The sequence below is a fragment of the Varroa destructor genome, unplaced genomic scaffold, assembly GCF_002443255.2.
Source record: "Varroa destructor unplaced genomic scaffold, Vdes_3.0 BEIS01000722.1, whole genome shotgun sequence".
Lineage (NCBI taxonomy): Eukaryota > Metazoa > Arthropoda > Arachnida > Mesostigmata > Varroidae > Varroa > Varroa destructor.
In genome coordinates, this window is record NW_019212175.1 from 1 (window position 1) to 23,524 (window position 23,524).

General features: G+C 40.0%; 4 long non-coding RNA genes across 4 annotated transcripts; 2 read left to right on the plus strand and 2 right to left on the minus strand.

Annotated features, from left to right (window-relative positions):
* Positions 1 to 6,569: 6,569 nt before the first annotated feature.
* On the minus strand, positions 6,570 to 8,971 carry LOC111255139 (uncharacterized). Its single transcript, XR_015318202.1, has 3 exons — positions 8,730 to 8,971; positions 7,455 to 7,678; positions 6,570 to 6,707 (listed from the first exon to the last, which is right to left on the minus strand). It is a non-coding gene; the product is annotated as an uncharacterized LOC111255139 (long non-coding RNA).
* Positions 8,972 to 9,042: 71 nt separating this feature from the next.
* On the minus strand, positions 9,043 to 9,833 carry LOC147754117 (uncharacterized). Its single transcript, XR_015318203.1, has 3 exons — positions 9,727 to 9,833; positions 9,343 to 9,587; positions 9,043 to 9,182 (listed from the first exon to the last, which is right to left on the minus strand). It is a non-coding gene; the product is annotated as an uncharacterized LOC147754117 (long non-coding RNA).
* LOC147754118 (uncharacterized) lies at positions 9,487 to 18,876 on the plus strand. Its single transcript, XR_015318204.1, has 3 exons — positions 9,487 to 12,632; positions 14,695 to 14,869; positions 18,616 to 18,876. It is a non-coding gene; the product is annotated as an uncharacterized LOC147754118 (long non-coding RNA).
* A 406-nt stretch (positions 18,877 to 19,282) lies between these two features.
* LOC111255138 (uncharacterized) lies at positions 19,283 to 23,100 on the plus strand. Its single transcript, XR_015318205.1, has 2 exons — positions 19,283 to 21,641; positions 22,843 to 23,100. It is a non-coding gene; the product is annotated as an uncharacterized LOC111255138 (long non-coding RNA).
* Positions 23,101 to 23,524: the final 424 nt, after the last annotated feature.

Here is a 23,524-nt window from a genome sequence, read left to right on the forward strand (position 1 = left end):
ATATATATCATATATAGACATCTAGAAACATTCAAGATAATTTTCATATAGCGAATTAGCTATAGGTGTTTAAATGCTTGAATGGACCTGTTTTTTCTGTGTGTGAACTATTCCTGAAACCGTCTAAAAGTCCCTCCCGAGTTTTTTTTTTGTCATATCCGATAAAACTTCGGTTGTAATATCAACGATACGAAATTTCTTAATATATAATATGTAAGCCGCTGTGGATCAGACATGGTAGAAATGAACGCCATTTATCGTTTCTATTCCTTGGAAATGTCAATGGTACTCCTGATTTATGGAATGTGCTAAAAATATCTATCTATGAATATCAATATCTTAAAATAGTTTTCATATTTGCTTGTCCTAAAATTTTGTATAGGATTGGAAACTTTGTAAATTTTGACTTTTGTCAAATTTTCGCTCTGTCGTGTGGTTCGTGTTTTCCATGAATGATAGAAAATGAATTCCGTACATCTCCCCAACGACAATTTCAGCAGAAGATCCCCTAATTTTATTCGTCGGTAAACAGCGAATCGCACTAGGGTTTCAGCTAGAAATTTGTGAAATTAGGGGGGGCATAATGTTCTTGACGGCTCCGTTCATTTAAAAAGTAAAATAAAAATATGAAATCAGAAAGAATATATTAGTCACTATTGCCTACATGAGTTGAGACCCCGGTCCTTAGGGTAATTTGTTAGTTACGAAAAAGCTTCTTCGGCAAAATTCTGGAGCCGACCCTCATTCCATCAGCGCAAAAGCGTCACGTTGATATGGTGTTTATGTGATAGAATCAAAGAATATTTGAATGACTACTATAAAAGTTACCTTGTGGTACATTATAATAATAGTAATAATAAAAGTGGTAGTACTACTATAATAAGACAGGGTGATGGGAATGAGAAACACTTAATTGTCACGTGCCATATTTTCTGTAATACGATTGTCACCTGCGTACGCATACAATATGTCGGACGACCTATATCATTGTATGCCGTATTATAAAACAAAATACTGCAAAGCTACAGTTTGGATAAATCCGAAACCGGCCAGATATCAGAGTCAATTCACATTTTATCTGAAGCTTAGAAATCGACTTGTAGAAGCTTCACCGTTGATGTCAATAAAATATTTTAAACCAAGTTTATTCGAGAAAATCTGCTGATTCAAAAGAGCTGCGTCTGGATTTACTTAGTTGATAAAAAAGAGGCTTGCTGTAAGATCTGCGGTAAAGAAACTGAAGGTATTTTCTCCATAACTTCTCTATAGCGTGAAGTAGCGATTTCGGTATGTTATAAGAACTTCCATAATATGTAGTCATAGGTGAAGACTTCGCTTTCATTTCGATTTCACAAATGGATCCAGATTGTAATGGGTGGGAACATGGATGCCAGTTCAGAGAACGTTGTCTGCAACGCTTAGCCACGGTGAGCATCAACGAAGGTGTCGTAATCCAACCTGTTTCTTTTATCGACTGATGACGTTATCTGCCCAGTAAACGGCCGTGATCTTTGAAACACTTAGGGTGGAATAGTCGAAGTAGCCTTCTGCTTGACTAACGTCCAAAATGCGTAAAAAAGCAATTCCTTCGAAAAGGACAAAAGGGATAAAAGTGCTTCCGATCCTGTCAGTAGTCTTCATGTCCTATTGAATATATATATATATATATATATATATATATATATATATATATATATATATAGAAAGATGAAACACCATTAATGTTGAAATGATGATAAGTACTATTTTTTAAAATGGTATTAAAAGCCTAGCGGTTGCCATGTGCGTCTAAAAATCCTCGGATACACTTTTCGGTCATATAAGCAATAATCGAACGGCTATCTTATCTGCAATTTCCACCCGCATGGCTAATAGGGCTCACTGACGTTTTAAATATAGTTAGCAGAAATTGTTGAAATAAGTAAATATCTCAGGTAATAATATGTATACATACACGTTACATTAACATATCATCACGGTACGTTTTTTTCTAGCGTTTCTTCTAATTATATCTATATTTCTAACGGTACCCTAGAAGACAAACTAACTAGATAGCCCGCCGAATTTAAGAATAGACGGAAATAAAACGTGAAAGCACCTTGTACTATTTTACGGTGGCGCTCCTTCTTCTTTTTATGTGGCTATCGTAAAAACCGCAGCCGTAAGCTCACCGACTGAGCCCCGCTGCAGGAATTATGGGCAAACAATTAATGACGCGTCGGCGATCACCCCCAGTGCCATCGTCGTTGCTGCTTTAAGCTACTACAGAAAGGAATCGAAAACGATTCGAACCGATCGACTCAGGCTCCCATATCACAAAGCGCTCTCTTTCGCCTGAGAATTCCGCGTTCACAACCCCCAATACTTTTTTCATGTCACGTCATTAATCCGTTCCCGATATGATTTATTTAGGGGCGTTCAACGAAAACTAATGAAGCAACTAGAGTCTTCGAAATTGTGCTGCTGTGGAAAGACTCTCCTCGTATAACATGTCCTCTCTCTCTCTCTCTCTCTCTCTCTCTCTCTCTCTCTCTCTCTCTATGGTTTGTTATGTATATATAAAATACATATACTAGTAGGTGGCGACCTTGTGCAGCTTCTGACACACGTTTTACTGTAAAGCCTCTCGCTCAAGGCTCAAAAGGTTAGCATGGCCTATTCTTTATAACATGACAGCAGTATTCAGCTGAACGAAATGAATCGCGATAGGGTGTACTCTGTGCCTTTATGAAACGTATGATTAAGTCGTACAAAGAAGTCCGTATAATACAATCTTTATATTTTATTGCATTAAAATAATCCTTTGCTCGGACCTAGATTAACAGTTACCATCCTGCTTCGATTTACCATGTTCCTATCATAGGACGATGTCTAAATTGCATGCTCATATCCGCTTATTTACCCTATTTAAATTTCAAGAATAAGATATATGAATAGCTTTATTAGGCAGATCAGTTCGTTCTGATAAGTCGTCTTTATTATCTCTACAGAACCTACAACATTTTTTGAAAAAAAGAAGTAACAACAAAGACTCGATAGTAATAAGACCATATCCTATTGCACCATGAGCTGCGTTATTTTGTGAGATAAGCTTGAGATGAGCGCCAAGTAGGCCCTGGTGCGCTCCAATATATAATGGCTTTCCCACTGGGTTTCCCAAATAACGAAAGGGAAATTCCTACCTACTAAAGAACGGGAGCAGGTATCTAGTTAAAAAAAAAAAAAAAAATACCTCCGGGTAGAGCGATCGTTAGGACACAATTTTGAACTTTGCAGGAACGTTGCATGCTGTGTACATCACTAGGCATGTGTGTATTACGTCTAAAAGCCAGCCATGCACATGTTTAATGCTACGGTTGATTTTTTCTCTGTTCTGTTATACAGCTTCGCTTCACTGAATCAGACCTCAGTGTGCATATATACAGCCTGTGACATAGAATTCATAGCGAGTCTTAATGGCAGTTTATCTTAAATGATAAAATTCAATCTCCTGCAATCATTTATTATAATTGATTTTCGAACTCAGTGATCTTAGTCCGCCTTCTCGTCTGCGACTTCTCTGCGACTGGGTCCCTACCCCTCACTCTCCTTGCGCCCTCTGTCTGTATCAATGTCATAAGGGTTTCGATTCGGGGGGCGTCGCCCTGATGTCTCATATATGTAGGTCTGACTCTACAGCAATGTTCAACTACAAAGAGAGACGTGGGCCTTGGTAGGCTAGCGGCGTAGGAGGACGACTAGGCAAGTTCCAGACTGAAGTCTGAATATATCACTGTATGTACATACAATGCAAGTATAGTACATGCACAAAACGCTTTAGCTATCTTGTTCCAGGAACATCGTGTACGCTAAAACATGTGATAAAAGCTGCCCACCTGCAGATAAAAGGATCCTTAATGTAACCTACAACATAACACAACCGACATATATGTGGTTAATCAATATTAACTAGTGAACTTGTGCAGATTCCTTTTAGTCAACCACCAGCAATAGCCGCTAGCCTTCAGCCGCGTTGAGCCACCACGGGGACCAAAATCCAGTTTGCATTGGGGCATTTAGCGTATAGCTAGTTTTCAGACTGTCATGCACATACAGCCCACGTTACTCGGCTTATAAAGTACTCCTCAACTGATTAACAGGCATACATACACAAACACAGACTTAGGTAGGTGAATCTAGGTTGGCATTCAGAAGGTCATCTCCCAGTATAGAACGAGTATAGGACAAGGCCCCCCTGAAATGACCTTCATGCCTGATACATGAACGAAAGAGATCCTCCAAGATATACAGCCGGCATGAGCGTGATCAAACCTATCGGTGCTACCGGACAGCAACTTCGCGTTTCAATCGACGTAGAGTGATAGTCGTAAAATCGACTTGACTAGGAAGCCCGAAACCTGTGAATCGATTTAGACTGCGAAAATTACGAATTATAAAGGATAAATTGTAGTCATAGTCGGAGATAGGTGAATGCAATGTATACGAGAAGACTTCAACAGTTTGTGAATCGACTTCGGCGTCCTTGCTAAGTAGAAGTTCAGGAATCCTCGGTATTATGCTGGCATACGAATTCTGAACGAAAAGAAACATTTAGAGAAAGGTTTAGCTATAAATATTTTCAAAGAACCAATTAATTTTGCTTACCACCATATTCAACTTTTGGGAACTTTCCTACTTTTCTCGAAGTGGTTACGAATGATATGCCATGTGGAGTTAAAGTTCCAACAGCCTAACCATCGCATCCTTTTTTTTGTTCTCTCGATTTGTACTCACCCATCTAGTGATTCTAGGCGCGCCGTGAAAAACCCATAGGGGTAGAAGAAAGTAGAATACGCATGGAGGAAGCTTCAAGATGTCCCGAGCTCTCTCCAACCTTGTTAACGATTATCGCTACGATATTTCAAAAATCAGCAATTTTTTCTTAAACTTTGTCAGATTGCCAAAGTCTACTTTTCCTTTCAGCAGAAGCTATCTATGTTGTAACTCTCTTTAGTGTTTGATGGATATCGACGCACCTGTTCAAGCTTCAGCTGTACAGGTGCTCGTCTAGTCAGCAGGCGAATTATCGGCTTTTTTTGCCTCGAAGTTACTAGACGATATTTGTTTGTATTTATAGATTCTGCGCTAATGCTGGTTCTTCCAAAGCGTTCGGCTAAACAGGACCGTTATTTCTTGGCTGTTTCACTTGGTCACGTGCAGTTGAAAACTAATGATCAGATAGGCTAATAGTAGTATGCATGGAAATTCGGCGTGCAAATCATTTTTAACAGTTCTATTGGGAAGGGCCTATATAACATGCCGGTATCTTTCGAAATCGCACTCACTACATACTATGTACCCTAATCACGAATTTAACCAAAAAACAGTTTTGGACTTATATACAAGCTGATGTTCAATTAAATATATATATAATGAGTTTACGTGGAATAATATTGTATCCTAGCAAACAACCTTAAACTTAAAACCGATGTCTACGGAGTTGCTTTTAATCGTATGCAGGCACCACCGAGCAAAAAATGAAGATCAAATACAAAAAGTAGATGATTTTCTAAACCCTGTTTATGCTGCTGCAGCCCCATTCGAGTGTAACATTATACATGTCTGCAAAGAGTTTAGGAGCTATAACTCTTGTGTAAAGCGACGAGGTAACTCTGATTTCAATTCAGTTAGGTTTCGTACACTTGAAGGGGAACTCGTGGGGGCCAATATGTGGTGATAAACATATCATTTTATCTCATACGGACTAAGGATTCTAGTCTCTAAGTGCTCCATTCATACACAAAATATAAGGTGCTCGACTGTCTTCTAAAAATCTGTTTGAAATGCGATCATTCCCACGGCATGTAGAAAGAGCCCTAAGCTGTAATTGTATGATTAAGTTGTATGACAAAAACTGATCATGGGCTTAACAGTTACTGTAATCGAGAGTCATTTGATATACCCCTCTTTGCTTGAATAATGCTATATATATATATATATATATATATATATATATATATATATATTACGCAGACCTGGGCAACCGGCAGGAAACAGACATTATATAGGTTAGTCACCGGCGATTTTATATCCTAACCAAACTAGCGTCCGTTTATTGTTTGCACTCTCCGCCACAACACTCGCTGGGTTCGCGTTTTCCCCTTGCGGCTGCGCCTTCCACGCTGCGCCATCTCACGTCCTTGTTGCAACGTTTCCCGGCCGGCCACCTTTTTATCAAGTACAACAATCTTGACGCTTTTGCACTTCCATTTGTCGTCGTCGTCGTCCAACGTTTCCCGCGCCTTCCATCCGTAGAGCCTTTACGGCCCAAATCTAGCGACTTCGTATGACGTGACCGCTTTCACCGAATACGTCTTACCTCAATTGTCGGTCAAGCCTTCTTCTAACAACAGTAGTCCTTTGTGGCCAAGCCTTCTCGTCCGTCTTTTGTATTCAGCGCCGCCGATCATGTGGACCATGGGCTGACTCCGTTATCAGTACTAACGGCTGCATCCTGTGGAGAGGTGGGACCTAACTAACGTGCTTCTTGCGGCGATCTGACTAATGGTTTCCGCGTTTCCAGCCATGCGTTTAAACAGCTCGGTCTCCTTGTTCGATCGCTTCGATAGGTTAGGTCGACCAAGGCGCGGCCTTTGTCGCTACAACCAGGGTCAGGCCATCGGTTGAAGACTCACAGTGTACAGGCTAGCCGTTAGAGCTTTTATTCCCTAAATGCATTCGAATAAGTTGTTTATTGTTTACCTTCTCAATTGTATATATATATATAATCGCAGAATCTCACCTTCATATCTATTACTAGTTATTGCAAAATAAGAGCGCGGATTTAACTAAGATATTCGAATGCCATGATATTAAAGTGTACTCTAACGTATGTGGGCTATAACGGATGCCAATTCAGCGCTACAAATTATGCTGTTTACACCAAAACCCCAGGTTGATTTATATTTCGTGCGACCACCCACTTCGCGAGGCGTTTTGTTTAGTAAATATGCTTGTGTCTCAATTAGTAGAGGCTTTTATCTCGATCTTGAAGTGAAATAAGTATTTTTCGCATGGGAAAAAACTTAAGGCGAATCAATGCGTTGTAATTTATACAGATCGCTTTAGATTTGTCAGTCTTTTTGCCACTCGCACGGGTGTACGTCGTATGGCTAGCGCTTTGAATCCGCCTTTGATTGCTGTGGAAGCTTCCTCTGGATTGAGATCAGTTATTTTTTTTTAAGTTTTTATGCACAAAGTTGCCAAAAGGTTAAGGACTGGAAACACAAAAACTAGAGCCAGTGACAACTTCAATATTGATAGTTTAGGAGAGATGGAGGACGTTTGCTTTGCAACGAGTGATCCCGTTATCTGAACAAATATCAGCCAAAGAAAGTACACATGCAATCGAAAGCTTTATTTAATACCTTCGTGGGCTTGCGTTGAGCTTAGCTGTTGTTCTCAGTCGGCCTTACCTGTCCCCATTTGTCAAATTTCATTTTTACGTTTCGTGTCACATTAAACAAAGGGCCGAAGAAGTGGAGTGCCTTCTTGGGGAAAGAAATGTGAACGCAATATGGGTTTAGCCAGTCTTGCAGGATATAATATATTACTTTGGACTCTTTTTCAAGGCCAGGTTTCCTTTTGCCTTTATGTAAGCTCATTTCAATCTGCGTCCCGGTCAAGCGTCTGCGATTATCTGAAACTTTCAACTTTATATGGCACCTAAGTAATTCAGAAAGCATTGTACGTCGATATGTAGCATAGTTATCTGTTTGCTTAGAAACAAACGTACATGCAGGGGTTAAGGAACGTTTCACGTAAAGTATCGCAAGTAAGATTCTGGTCGCTACTGTTAACTGAATACACACATCGTAATCTAAAGCGTCCTAATTGCTCACAGAATGCAAGATTCACAATAGCTAATTTGTATTATTGGATATAATTCCGTATCAGTATCAGCTCAACATTGTCGTTTAAAGGGTACGGGCAAAAAACAAATCTGGCAAAGTGAATCAAAGGTGTTAGATAGATCACCAAAGGTAGAACAGAACATTAATCGACTCATTGAGGATTCGTTTCTGAGGACCGCGAGTATCCAGCGGTGACACCCTATTTAGGTAGACTGTTGCCCTACCTTAGGCATTAAATGGCAGACTCGCCTATTGCCAAAATAGCAGTGCGTTGTTTGCCCCATTTAATGGGACTCGAGAAGCGGATTTGGCGATTTCTGCAGCCTAGCAGATAGTTACGGACGATCTGTATAAAATTAACAGGACACTTCATATATATTTGCGAGAATGAAGCACCAGGCTAAAAGAGAGAATCAGTCAGAAAGCATCAAATGACGCTTCAGACGAGTATTACGATATAGTTGATATATATGCCTATATATATGTTTGACCATTGACGGCGTTGGGCCACTGAACGGAACGGTTTGTACCATTTTGGAACTCGAGCCCTCTAAACAAGACATTTTTCGCAATCGGATTATAAAGCGACGTTGGTTATTCCACAAACAATGAACTTTATAAGAAAAACAACACTGCGAAATTTGTGTGTGCGAAAATCGTGTGACAGATACTGCCCCGAATAAAGAGGTGAGCAACGCGCACGTACAAAGAACCTGTCTGTTTCTTTTAGTGCCTATTTTAAAGGAGACATCTAGTATTAATAAATTAAATGATGTAGATATTTAATAAATCACCTGTAATTCTAAAAATATTGAATGAAACAGCTTAAGAACTTGCAATTATGGCCGAAGATCGAGAAGTTCTCCTTTGGATGACATTAAACCAAGACTGCTTCACAGCTTCCAGCTCCTGAGGCTTACCAAAGACAATGCCACAAATCCCATAAAGTGCGCACACAGTCAGCCTAGTAGCCACGCATCTTCCACACGTATCGTCCACGCTATTGTTAGCACATCGGTAGCTCTCCCGCCTAGGAGACACAGCCAAAGATATAAACGCATGTGTATAAAATCATGACTCGGTTCTTTCGACTGCTACCGCACAGATGGCAATGGGGTCAGAGATATTGAAGCAAGCCTCAATGCAATCAAGTCTTGCAGAATTCGACGAGAAGCCAAATTTTTTGGTAAATCATCGGCTGAGATCATAACAACGTTTGTTGCCCTTCCGAAAACACTTGTTAAATCGTGCGGCCCCAGTGGCATAATCCCTCAATCGTCGGCTTGTTCCCTGTTGGCATGCACAGCGAAATTGTAGTGTGTCGAGTTAATTAATCTCATCCTGAATTCTACTAAGTAAATCTGACCACGATAATAGTTTCAGAAGTAGCCGATATTTTAGAACACTTTCACTGCCTTTATTTCGTAGAGTGCGTATGTGGCATCCTTACCGAATTGATCCATTTCTAGTGATGATAGACATTCGCGTACGTCTTTAACGGCGGCTTTGTATACTTAAACCTGTCATTATTATGCGAGACGTCTCTATAAATATCTAATGCTGTAAGAGTAATGGGGTGCAGCTACCTCTAAAGATTGTAGCAAAGCTCAGCAATTCGTTGTTTTCTGCCAACGTCAGCAAGAATATTGCCAGAAGGGTGTTGTAGCGTCGATAGTCACCAGACGGCAAGTATCTCTAAGGGGAACCACAAAAGCAAAAATGAAAATGAAGAAAAATTCTGTTTCTGCGATCGGACAGACTGTATTGTTAATACAATGGTCCATGGCTCGGAACAAATGTTTAAGATTAATAAGGTATCGAGAATTTGTCTCACTTTTTTACACGAACTCAACCCAAGTGAATGTTTATAAAACAAGGAACTGTCGCGAGAAATCTCAATTTTCTATATGGGGAGATTATTGTGTTTTTTGTAATAGTCTGGCTAAAGGGGATTCTAACAACGATCGACGAAAACGTAAGCGTGAATGACAACTTCCAGAAGAAATATTTTTGAGAAACAAACCACTAACGTACCGCGTGATATAGAGCCTCAGTACATATAGCTTTACACAATGTCCGAGATGTTATTGGACTTAATCTATATATATTAAATTTCGAAAACTGCAGCTGTCACCCGATTTGGAATGTAACAGGACGCAAAGATTACTATTGTATCTTTGGCACGCAGCATGTGTTGCTTTATTACTAAGGTACAGCGCAGCACGGGCCGGATTAAATCTGTAGGCCCACTCGAGTTAGGCAGCAGCAGCATAAGGCGCCGGCTTTCTGTCAGACCATGTTGGATTCGATAACGTCAACCAGCCGCGAAAGTAGTTGCCACAATGTAAACGTGTTTTTTTTTTTTTTTTTTTTTTTTTATGAAAAACAAATACCGTTTCGCAGACAGGGGGGGATTTGAATTGAAATTTTTTTTTCTGAAAAATTCAATTTCGTTCAAAATATTCATTCATTCATGAAAAATATTTATGTGTATAACCTTTTGATATAAAAAACGATCTCTGAAAGTAATGGCTTATTTTGTCTATCAAATGTGGAGTACAATACTTAAGCAGTACGCTATTCGATAGAGAATGATATTTGCTTTTCAAGGGTTGTACAGTCCAGAGATTTATGGATAGAAGCGGCTCTAAATACGGTTTTTTTATCTCTAGCGGACGTACCCTGCTTGATTGCCAATCAAATAAGTTCATTACAAAATGACTTCCGCCTTTTTAACGATATTTTGCTATCAACCAGTTACGATCTAGGGAGATTAAACAGGAATAATGTGGGGGGCAAAACGTTAAGGGGAAATGGTAGGCAATAAATATGATTAGTAGTCAGCAGGAACTGCCAAGGCCATCACGAGGTGTCGCTTCATTGCCTAGGTTCCCCAACATAAAAGACACATGTGTCACAGTGATGGACCAAGTTTCAGCTCAGTAAGGAACTGATTTATGTTTGCGCTGACTTAGCGACAAATCTCTTTCTTTACCTTTGTATCCCAAGTTTTTGTCTAGTCCAGAAGCCCAAAGACAGGCCATTGATCAGCAAGGAGCTGGGTACGCGACTTTTGCAATCTTCTTTGAGTGTCCTTTAGACAGCCCTTGTTGAACGAAAGAAAGTAACGTTTCGATACGAAATTGCTAGTCTATGTTGTTGTAATCAGAAAGTACAATATCTAGTACTGTTTAATTGCTCTAGTAGAGAGGTGTTTCCTAACGTGCGCCCACGATGCAATCGACCTGCAGAACAGGAAGATGATTCGCGTGAGCAGAGAATGGCTACGAGTCCACGGCGATAGCGCGCGGCAAAGGACAAAGAGGAGTAAGGCAATTATTGTCTACGGTTACTAATGTTATGTTGTGCTAATGCAAACATAATATTAGCAACCGTTTACGTAGATCGGCGTTCTCTACGTTGGCAAACAGCCAACGGAACCCGTTCCACGTCCATGCATATGAGTGGTACGCACTAGAGAATCATTGTCTAATATTCATTTATATCATGTAGATATGTAGGCAGTACGATGTATTTTTAGTACCAAGAAAAAGGTAGATGCGTGTCAGAGTGTAGATTATTAAAGAGAGCGAAAACGAAGGCGAACGTAAAAAGAGGTTCATCGCATCATTATCTCTGATAGACGATACTACGGCAGTTATTATCCACTGAACGGGCTGGTCTGCGGCCGAAAACCTAGAAGAAATAGGCCGTCTGCATCTTGCTTTCCCGGTCTCCTACTGTAGATTGCAGTGGTCGTCGGTTGCTTCTATATGGCTCTCGACTTCCACCTCAGTTGTGTGCACAAGGAACGCGACTCATGCCATTCTAACGGGTAGACGGTTCTCAGCGGATAAAGGAGGTCTGGCGGCAAGCAAGATCGCCCAAGTGCAAGTGCTGCACAAATAAAAACAAGGCTCTTGTTGAAGCCTCGAAGGGCTCCGGGTTAACACATATACAGCCCGTTTTCATGCCTATATCCGAACGGACACTGCGTAGTTGAACTGCTGCCTCGCGCATCAACGCCATCGTGAAAATTGGCTCGTCTTTCCAACTCGACTATGTAGCGTTAACACTAACCCTGCCCGAAATGACAGACTCACCAAAAAAAGCTGTTATTTTTCGTACAATGAGTATCTACTTGGGTGCGCAACTTTCGAAACGGGCAACGACAAGCAACAGTACAGCGGACGTGGTACCATTTCCAAGACATTGAGCATAAGGTCTTGGAGGTTTACGTGAACATTGCCTACATCAAACAGAAAAACAATATTGTGTGCTGGTTGCTATCGTAGTAAGGTATTTTGGTGATTACAGAACGAAAAGCTGTTTCGCATAGTGGCGGATGTAGGCGAAATGCTTTACCTCAGATGCCTCGAGCCGTTTGCGAATGTGACGTTGATTAAATACACCTCTATTTTATTTATTAGGGAAAATTATAAGAAGTACGTTAATAAGTATAATTAATCTAACTGATTTTACAAATTGCCGCCTCATCAAATATTTCCTTCAAGATCAGGTTCTTCTACACTTTTTTAGCGTTATTCTTCGTTCTAGGAATTCGTTAAGAATTCGTTCTAAGAATTTTGTTAGAAAATTCCATCCTCGTCGAATAGATACTCTACTCAACAGTCGAAGCGGCGATGACCCGATCCAACTACGTTACAAACGATACTGCGAGACGTTTTTGATGGCTCATCGAACAAACGGAAAGCGGTGCCTCTGCTTTTGTTGAAACAGGTAAACCTGGATTTAATGTCTTCTCTTTATCTGTGTTTATATTTTCGTTCGTGCCGATGTGCCTGCCTCTACTGGACCCTAGGCAAGATATCGTTCGGCATGTTGTATATATATATCAAAAGAGGGGCGTGTATATCTTTCTGAATTTTCGCTTTGACCGGCTGAACTTATAATTTTCCATCGGCAAAAGGAAACTGTGTCTCAAAACGTGAAAAAATATGGAAGATTTCAAGTCAGAACAGACTAGTGGAACATCTGTGCTTCCATGCAACCGCCATAATGCAGTGTTATTAAGATCGGCATTTCAGTGCGACATAAAACCTCATTATCTCACAAACCTATTGTAGTGCACCAACTCTTACTCCGTATGAATTTCATACGTAATTTTTGGAAATTCAGTTTCATCTTTATTCGCATTTATTTTATTCCTTCTAAGCCATTTTTTCTTGATTTCAGCTCCTTTATTGTCAAACAAAGGTAACTCTAAAACCCAAAGAGACCGTGTTTTGTGGCTAGAACTATCTTCTACTACTTTGTTGTTCGAAAAAAACAAAAAAGTCCCTAAACATAGAGTTGTGTTACAGTAACCCTGGCTGAAATAGACCGAGAGAATGAACCTAAAAATCAGTTTTTATTGTTTCCACCCACGAAGGCATAATGCAAATTACATTAAGTTCAATGGAAGTAACGGAGTCCAAGCACCGAATTTAATGACGAAGTAGTTGACGAGTATCTTCATTGTACTTAGAATCTCACAGCACAATTATATTCGAGCATATACATAGGAAGTGAATGCATGTATAGGTTTGAATGTTAAATAACTAAAGCGAGGTTCGATGTATCTTTTGGTATCACTGGTATCAGAAGAAGGTCGATTAGAGCTGGTTGAATTGATCTAAAAGCACTTCAGTTACACTAGTATGAAACCTAAAAACCTAGGACCTCTTCTTGAATGTATTAGAACCACTGTCTAATAGACAACTAAATGTCTGCTGTATCTCAGCCTCGTTCTGAATCTAGTATATATTTATGTGCATCGCCGAAATGAAGTCACTGCTGGTGTCGTTATTATACCACTTGTACGACAGCAGAAACATTTTCTACTGCTGCTCAAGGTAAACGGGCTGATCTATTTTACTGTCGTTGATAAACGGCCGAACGAAGGCCGATGTCGAGCTACACTGAACAGAACATCATTTACTTGATCCCTCTACCTGCTTATTCAAGCGTTTGCTATTCCCCGAACGGGGAACGTGTCTACATGTCGTGCGTCCGCTATAAAGCCAATGAGTAAAGACGTAAATAGCAGTAGCAACGAATTCGATCCAAAACCCTCACCATAGTCATGAAGTACAAAATAGAAAAGGGGGTGTTGCAATGGAAAGGTTGGTTACCTAAATCAATACGAAAGAGTGAATAGACGAAATGTGTTGATCTCGTTGTGTTTGATTTAAGACGCTTTTCTGAAAAGAAGAAAACATTTCAATTGGCTGGTGACAGTGGAAGAACCCCATTGTTAGGCGCTCGCTATCGTGGGTCAATGATGGCTAGCGCTGACGCTGTTAGATAGTTATTGCACCTTGCCATAGACTTGCCTACAAAATACCGTTCAAACGGCTTATAATTATTGTCTCGAGTTGGAGTTTATGACAGTTAGCACTAAACGTTTTACATAAGCGAAATAAGGCAGATACAATTGATGAAGTACTCTAAGCAGCTTTTTTCCGGTAATAATGTGTTTTTTTTTGCACAAAATACCTAACACCGCCTTCTCCTTACGCGAACGCTCTAGCCGTCTGCCGTAATTTAGCATTAATATTTCGCTTACAGACGGTCCGATAACTCTGTGATTGAATATGAATACCAACCAAAGGGGGCAAGGCTAGCTGTTCTGCCTTGTAACGATCTGTAGTATTGTAGATATCGACGAGTGGCTGATCGAAAGCGCACGCTTTTTATGTACGTACACACATCTTTACGGGGTAGACAAACCAGCAGTTTTTACTATTATAGCATCGCAAATGCCCATATTGGCTTCTGTCTGTTTCCACCTCGTTTGCAGAAGGTAAATTTGTTTTAAACATCGTTGTTTCGCCACGCTGGTGACGTTTTCGCCAGAACGGCCGTTTCCGGATGGTAGCAGTATTCGTCGTCGTCGTCGTCGTAATTGTCGCTTGTTTTCTTATCTTGCCATATTACAGCGCCGGTGTCGCCCGCTTAATTTTACATTAGATAGCGTAAGTCTTTCCCTTGAATTCATCAATTCCCTTGAATTCCCTTGAATCATTCCCGTAAATGGTTGCTAATGCAGCATGTACTATAATATATATATATATATATATTTAATGTATATCTTTGTAGAAGACCTTAGAACAAGTTCCTGAACAAAGTATTTCAGAGTTAAATTTCCACGCATGCGGCACAAGGTCGACAAAGCTAAAGCTACGTCTCTCTATATGTAACTTCATTGATTGTGGTAGATGAATAATGATTAGAATTAGAATGAGAATGCAACAGCTGTACGAAAGTTGTGCGTATTATCTTGTCGATCATATCCAGTGGTATATTATTTGAGAGCTATCTTCGAGCAAGTCACGTCCCTTACTTGACGCTTGTTTTCAATGCTCACGTTTCGAGTGCGTTGCACTACCTGGTCGAGTCGACTAACAGATATTCTTTGTTGTCTCTCGTGCCGTATATTTATATGTTCACAGTAACAACATTGGTCCAGCAACAGCAGTCATTGTTGACTGCCACGAACATTAGCTCTGCTGAAGTCAGGCAAAAAGATATTGTAACGTTTGTCCTAGCGTTTCTATACTTACGTACGTACTGTAGGCGAACACGTACAACATTTTCATTGCTTATTAAAAGCTGGCACATCATTCAATAGAAGTTACGGAAAATTGTAGAGGTAGTGCGTGAACTGTATTATAGGACTCTAGTACGTTTACTAATTTAATCCGCAGTAGGCAATCGACGAGCCGTCGGACAACGCTGTCAGTATTTTGTGTGTGTGACCAGGTTCTGACTAATACGCTATACCTTTCCATTTATATCTGTGACACATTATAGTGTTTTACTTATATCATTTAGTGGAACTTGAATTTATTGAACTTGCAAAGATAGATTTCGAAGTAATCTATACTCATCAGTGAGGATCCCGGTAGTCGCAAATTACTACTTGCAGACATGCGAGAAACGCCACCGTAGGGCTAAGTTTTGATAGGAATAGCTGGTTGCTGAAGAGCTCTTGGCGAGCGGGAGAGATAAAATCAGGCACATTCGGCACACGTCTCTTAGGCTGTACCCAGCTGTACCCCCCAAGCCACCCAGCTACACACACACCCACAGATTTCGCTTCGTGCTGGGGGCCAGTCGTCTGATGGAACGACTGATGGCGATATCGAACGTAAAACTCGAAACATAGGAGCTGTATGCAGCAACGGGGTGTTTTACCTTTACGTCAAAGAGACAGAGCACTAGCGTCTCGTCCTGTTTCTGAAGCATCTACAGCCAACTACTAGGTAACTGGAAACGCTTAAACGGAGGTGGTAATTGACTTACGTCATTCATAGACGACCGTTTATGAGCAGACTTGAGCGTGAGACTTTGTACCGATTTTTAGCCTATTACAGCTTTTTCATTACGTATAACTTGAACAGAGGCCTGTGGATGCAATGGTTTGAGAGGGTTCAACGTGTCACTGCTAAATCGTCAGATATACGCACGGCCATACTACATTATTATATACTATTCAATCTAATGTTTTTACTTGAAGTGGAAAAACTTGCCATCGAAGCTACGGTACGGCTTTCATGTGATACACGAGAGTATTTGCTCTTACATGTGTTATCCTGCTGACAATGTCGGAGCTTGTTACCATAACGCTATAAAGATTCGATACCCGCGCTCCAACACGAGCCCCACTGTGCTTTTTCACAGATATACATACACGCACACACACACTCATGCTTAGGTATCAGCAAAAAACTTGTTTATCGTTCCTTTAGTAAGACATGCAAACTGGTCTTTTGATTGCTTATAGTAACTGGATAGGTTATACGTATGCGAGCCTGGTTACAGAGACGAAACCTACATCGAAGGCTATCCTATCTATGAGTTACCTGAAGGTATCTAGAGAATATGGTTATCGAAGAACTTTTGAATAAATACTCTTTTATTATACAGGATGATTTTGAAAATCGTTATTATCATGGATAAGAGAATGTATATAGTGCGCGTTTCTACTATGTTAGATGAATATTTTAAAGAACCTTTATTATAAAGCGCTACGTAATTTGTGGACCCAGTAAGACCTTCTAGACCATACAAGGATCGCAGAATGCGTTCTTACTATTTACCTAGCTGAAACATGTTCTGAAACATTCAATGTTTCCTTCAATGCAAGCAACATGACTCGTCTCTAATGGTCAGAAGGAAGTACTTGGAAAACAACAGCTAATTGGCAAGACTAAACCCACATTGGGAATACTCATCAATTACGATTGTAAATGCCACCAAATTTAATTTGTTCTTAGCCCGTTTTTGATGAACGGATTTTCTGTATGGTCTAGTGTCTCGCTATATAGGTATATGTATAACTTTTCTTTCATGTGTCTCTGTATCGGAAGATTAGTGTAGTTGATATCGAAGTAGATGGAGCAGCGCTTATATATCCTGTAATAATGTTAATATCCTGTAAAACTCAGCCTTCAAAAAGTATTTTGATACAAAAATGTTCTAATTTAGAATGCAAGTTCACATTGAATTCGTCCTATTAATTATATTTAGCATATATTTCCTAAAGCCGCCTTATGATATGGATGATCGCTGGCTAAGACGTTGCACGCTTCCATATTCACTCGATGTTTAACAGCGAGGCTACAAATTGGTTATCATCTGTCTGTGTCGTAATACAATAATAGCATGATACCACCCCTTGACGACAATAACAACGTACACTTTGGCGTCAGTCTCTCGCCAGTGCATCAGATTTAAGTGAGAGAACAATCCCATTAAATCCTATATTAGATAATTCGTTTGAAAAACTATTTTTTTTTGGTGACTCACCGATAGTCGGTGCCTTATTTACTTGGAACAGCATAGGACTCAGGTCCATTGTTCTTAGTCTGCAGTTATATCTTGTTTACATTCAATGTGAGCTTTAAGTTGCTTAAGTTAATTACCACAAGCTGACGGCTAAAGACGATAATCCTCTAATTCTTCGATAAGTGTGTGAAGTTCGTCAGAAAGCAAGTCTACCATTATATAGCGCGTGATATAATCTGTCGGACTGGGCGGAAACAAGTTGGCGAGCAGAAGTTTATTGAAATACCTTAGAGAAACGATTATGTAAATTAACATAAAATAAACTATAGCCGATTCAATGATCTACGAAATGAGCTCTATATATAATTTCCAGATATTCATAAAAAGCACTATAGCACGTAGATTTCCGCATAAAACCAAGTTGACTATTATTGAACGTTTTATCTAGGAACCAAGCACGACCCAGTGATAAAATTAAGCATCATAATGTGATAATTTTTCGTTACGCATCCAGCTTAAAGGAAACGATAGTAGTAACAGCTGTTTGTGATATAAAATGATTACAAGTTGATCGAAGTGGACGCGTTATCATGATTCGGATAACTTAAACTTAGTCTTTGATGTCGGATATTACTATGATCAGAGGAAAAACAAGCGTTGACAGATCGCTAGCACATATAATAGTCGAGATAGCTTGCTCTTCTAGGGAGTTAAATCGGAACACAAAAACATTATGAATCCACTGATGGACATCAAAGTGACACCTGAAACGGTATCATTGTTCCTCCATGATGTATTTACCGTTTTTAATCGACTAAAAATTTTGATAGAATTATTAACGCGTCGTACAGGCGACAAGAGTGGCATCAAACGCAGGCGCAAACTAACCGATCATTACACAAAATGAAAAAGGCTAAGCTTTTCTTTTCAGATCAAGCAGATGCACCATCTACAAGGAGATGGACGACTAGAGGCAAAGAGTGAACAGAACGGATATGGTAACTAAAATGTTGTTGGCAGTAGCTATACGTGCCCACCTTTTTAGCGAATCTATGTTGCAATCGCGGAGCAACGAAAACATGCGTCTGTCAGCTCAAGATGTTATATATGCCGTATACTATGTATAAACCCGATAATAAATAACTCAGCTGACAGATATGTCAGTAGAGAACAGACCGCTATAGGTCAGGAACTTTTGCCGTTTTTTTTTTTTTTTTTAATAAATCTGCACCTAATAAAAATCAGATCAATGTGACTCAGAACTGAGAAAAGAATATCGCTCATCATCTCTTATTCCGCCGTCCTCCATCGATCAGGCTATAAAAAGCAGTTGCATGAGCAGATCCGGCAAATCAGGGCTTCAATGTACCCTATGTTAATATCGAAATGTAATAGATAGGTATACGTTTTACTGTGTATAGTCAATGCAAGTATCAAGATGGTTCGATACTGATGGGTGACAGCGGCAGTGAACGCAAGATTCCAATCGTGAGCACCTAATTACATAGATATCTGCATGTGTATCTGCATGTACTGCTTCATTCTTTTTCTTTCCTGTCTCAGAGTAAAAGAAAACGAAGCCAGGGACCGATCCGCAAACTTGCAGGTTGGACAGAGTTCGTTTTCGTCTTGAACGGTCACCCGCGGGTGATCGTCATATTCACTCGGACAAATGCAGGGCTTCATTCGGAATGACACGTAGAACTAGTGACTACCTTAGGCCACTTAGTTCAGCCTAACCTGCCCTGCAGTAAGATGAAAGAAATCAGCCAATCAGACAATGTCAGCCTGGTCGTTGATTGTTTGAGCCGGATGGTTGATACTGTTCCTGGTGAGCCGTTACCGACTTGTTACTGCTCTCATCACAGTCCCAGTGAACCCTCATCTTGGACATGATCACAAAGTCTGCCTTGCCTGATCTTGGTCTTGTCTTTTAGTTATGAGCAGCCGTTAGTCCATAAGGACGCATCGAAATTTTGGCAAATGGTACCTAGGGTCAAACTACGCAAAACGCCACGAAAAACAGGACATGAAACATCTATTGTTGTTATTCTGGCCATCTGTATTGTAGGATTTGCCTCGATAGGTTTCATCGACAAAAGTAACCCTACGGCGATTGGCAAGAAGCTCGAAAAACTTAGCTAACTTGCAGGCAAAGTAAGGCGAAATATAGCACGAACTGGACGAATAGGTTACGCGATCGTTACGGTACGGAGCAGTGTGCACGCTGATCCAACTGCTTCCAATGGACGTGCACTCTACGATGCTTTTCGAAGCTCTAGGAGTATGCTTTGGGCCATGTAGAAAATCATGTGTATCCCACAGCGCCGAGAATATTTTCTGGCCCGAGATACCGTACGCGAAGTGACTGGTGGAATTAATGTGGAACTATATAGAACCATCGTTCATAAATCTCTGCAAAGACATTTGGCTGGCACTGTTTCGTAAGAACAAATTGGGCCCTCTAGTTTAGGCCAGCAGGAGAACGAAAACAAACAGAAAAGCGTACTTATGGTTTTCGTTTTACAGGATGTTATTAAATATTTGTGGCTGTAAAATATTTCTTGCTAGTAATTATAGTACACTATCTGAACGCGTCGAAAATTTCAACAAAGATAAGCACTTCATTGTATGTATTATGTTAAAGGTTTAATAATGCCTGTTATTACGTTTTCTGCGTGCCGTTGCTATTCAAACGTACGTTGTTCGCAGTAATTTACATGTAAGTTGAGTGTTAAGAAGTCGAGAACCCTTTAAAAACGTGTTGGAGAACCTTTAAAATCGCTATGCCACTATTAAGATCTATCCAAAAAATTTGGAAGACCATGAAAACATGTGAAGCGGTACCATCTAAAACAATGTGTCCAGCATGCCCTACTAGAACCTAGGAAAGGACGAAAGACAATGGATGCTTCCTATTCGAGTTCTAACACGCTTCACCGAGTTTTCCACTTTTGATAAGTATATGGTGCAGCGAAGTCTGCGCAGCGGTATACAAAAGACTAGTCACGAAAGAGGAAAAGATAGCTGAAAATTCCTGGGAACTAAATATAGGACGTGGCTGTACATCAAAAGGCGCTGAGAGTTTGTCTGCTCGCAAACTTGATTACCTAAAACGTGAATTGGAAATATTCGTTCCCGTGTCCGGATACGACGAAGCCGTTGCTTCGATGCGACACTTTTCAATAAAACCCGCTTCGAAGAAACGAATTCTGATACCTTCTTCTTCGCGAATTAGTTCAAAGAAATTACCTATATCATTGATGCAGAACTTCCGCACGTTATTTTTTTTTGCTCCAAAGCCTTTTTTTTTTGTTCCACCAGAAGAAAGACGAGACTAATCTTAAGTCTCTCGATTAGAAAATTTTCGCCGGCATAATTGAACACATGCTAGACAATGGCTAACAGTTCATAGAAGGAATTCTTATGTAATTTTTAATTAGCCGCGATTCATATTTATAGTGAGGTGATGTATTCTTTGAGTGTGAATACTGGACTGGTAGTAAGTGGAGTATCGAATGGAATATTTGATTAAAAAAAAAAAAGCGTGCACAAGGAAGACTTAACGCTCGTGAATTACTATTAAGCTAAGATGTAGTAGGGTGTGAATTTCCGATAAATCGCTAAGCAGCACAGAAAGCACGAAAACCTATAGCCTTAGTCCTGTTGGGAGAATAACAACAACTCTATATACTTTGAGTGCCTGCAGCCCAGATGGGATAGTGGTTAAACTTTTATAGCATAGGGTTCGCCACAAATATTGTCAGAAAACGAAATTAACCGTGGTCGCCATAAGCTATCGGCTTCTGCGAAGCGATTCGATATGGACACTTCCCTTTTATGGCGACTTGGAAACCGAGTTGTCGCTACCGTCCGTAGTATCGCGCGATCGACGATAAAGCGTGTGCCTTTATATAATAGTTCATGAAGAGAGTCAGGAAAGATGAAAAGATAGAAGTAAGTTACTTGTATAGATTTCAAACTTCGTATTATTGCGAAACTATATTAGGTATTCATGAAATTTATCCATCTGAAAAGCTACTCAATGTAACAAAGAGATACGTTATGCTCGAAAGACGATTTGAGCATTTTTAATGCCCCAACTCCATATTCTCAATGCTGTCCTAGAGTTTCTTTTGTTATATCCCTCTGAACATTGTCAATGGTATAAATAAGGTCATAAATTAGTTGAAGGCGAGACATAAACGTAGAGAATATTGCTATCTACCCTTTAAATGACTAATTGTGTAGTTTTAATTAGGACTGATAGGCATGACAAGTGTATGCCTATCAGTCCTAATTAAAAATTTTACCTTTTTCCACACTCTCCGTAAGTTTTCCGACTCCGGGCGGTTTTATTGATTGGAATTTCATTCGGCCGGTGAATTGGCCATACCACAAGATACCATGAATCGTCTAACATCAAAAATCAATTTAAAAAAAAATTTTTCTTTATCAAAAAACTATTTTTTAGGTAATTCGCTGAACAGATGCGTCTGACTCTGTCCAACAGTGAAAATTTAGAAGAAATTTAGAAGAATGACAATAAACTTACCCAGTCAAAAAGTCGCATGTAGGTACACCAGTATATTGTTAGAAATATATAGCATTATATATCAGTTTCTGAAGGGGTGTATGCCCAGTTAGGTTAACTAAGCAGCCGTTAGTATACCGCTACGAAAAAATTGACTGTGGGAGAGAAAGGTATCATGCATTAATTGTGCACGTTCCTGCGCCGCTATGGGGGCCACAGCTTTGAACTTCTGTTCGTCGTGATGATAACCAGAATATGCACGCCCCTGTCAAGTACGCCTGCTTTCAGGCACACAAGTCGCAACATTGCGGTAGCGCGCATAGGACGCATTGTCTAATTGGAAAAGGAGCAAATGGAATTGATAGAAGGTAGTTGTTTGTCATATGTACTTTTGCCGTATAGATAGGGGCTATGTTGCTTAGCTTGTATGGTGTGCGTTAATTCGTCTGTGTTCAAACCTATACCAGGACAACCGGGTACTTGATTAATTTAAGTCTCAATATTTGGTCATCATAGATAACTGGTAATATACGAAGACGTGTTAAACTGAAAATACAATGCCTATATAACGAGAGACGTTAATCACGTTAATTTTTTTACACATTTTTTACAAACTTTTTCTAGGTGTATCGAAAGTCCATTCTGCAAGCGAAGCTAGCGGACATTACGCCGCAAGTACAATACTATGACCGCAGTACACACGTATGGTGTACATATATATGAGCGGAGAATCCAGCGGACTACGTGCCGCTAGGAGACGAAATTTAGCGAGTAAATACTCAAAGTTCTTTAGAGACCTGCGAGCGAGAAACAACTGAGTTTCATTTAGAGAAAATATGTTCGGAAGGATAAATATATTTTACTCACAAAAATTAACTGTCAGTGGTCAAGTTTTTGTTTTTCGAAGCCCGGCACGTAAAAATAAATAAATAAATAAAAAAAAAAAAAGAACAGAGATTGGAGAATTAAGCACTAGCGAGGACCCGGAGGGGACAAGGATGCATTGCCGCAATTGCATAGGCTGTTCGCGAAAGCAGAGCGTGGAGTCCAAGGGTTTTGTTGGCCAGAACAGGCGTTTCATATGTAACGTGTTACAAAATTATGATTCAAACAATGAGAAATGAGTAAAATGCATTTCCCTTGAATTGACTCTACGCCAGTTGAAAATGCGTGCAGTAACTTCCATGTGCAACTTGTGGAAAAGCCTAAAGCTTAGGGTCGCAACAGACGAGGCGTGGTTCATCTCTTCCCTCAGACGAAGAAGGATTAGGCAAGTGAATGACGCCGCTCTGGAAAGAAATCGAGT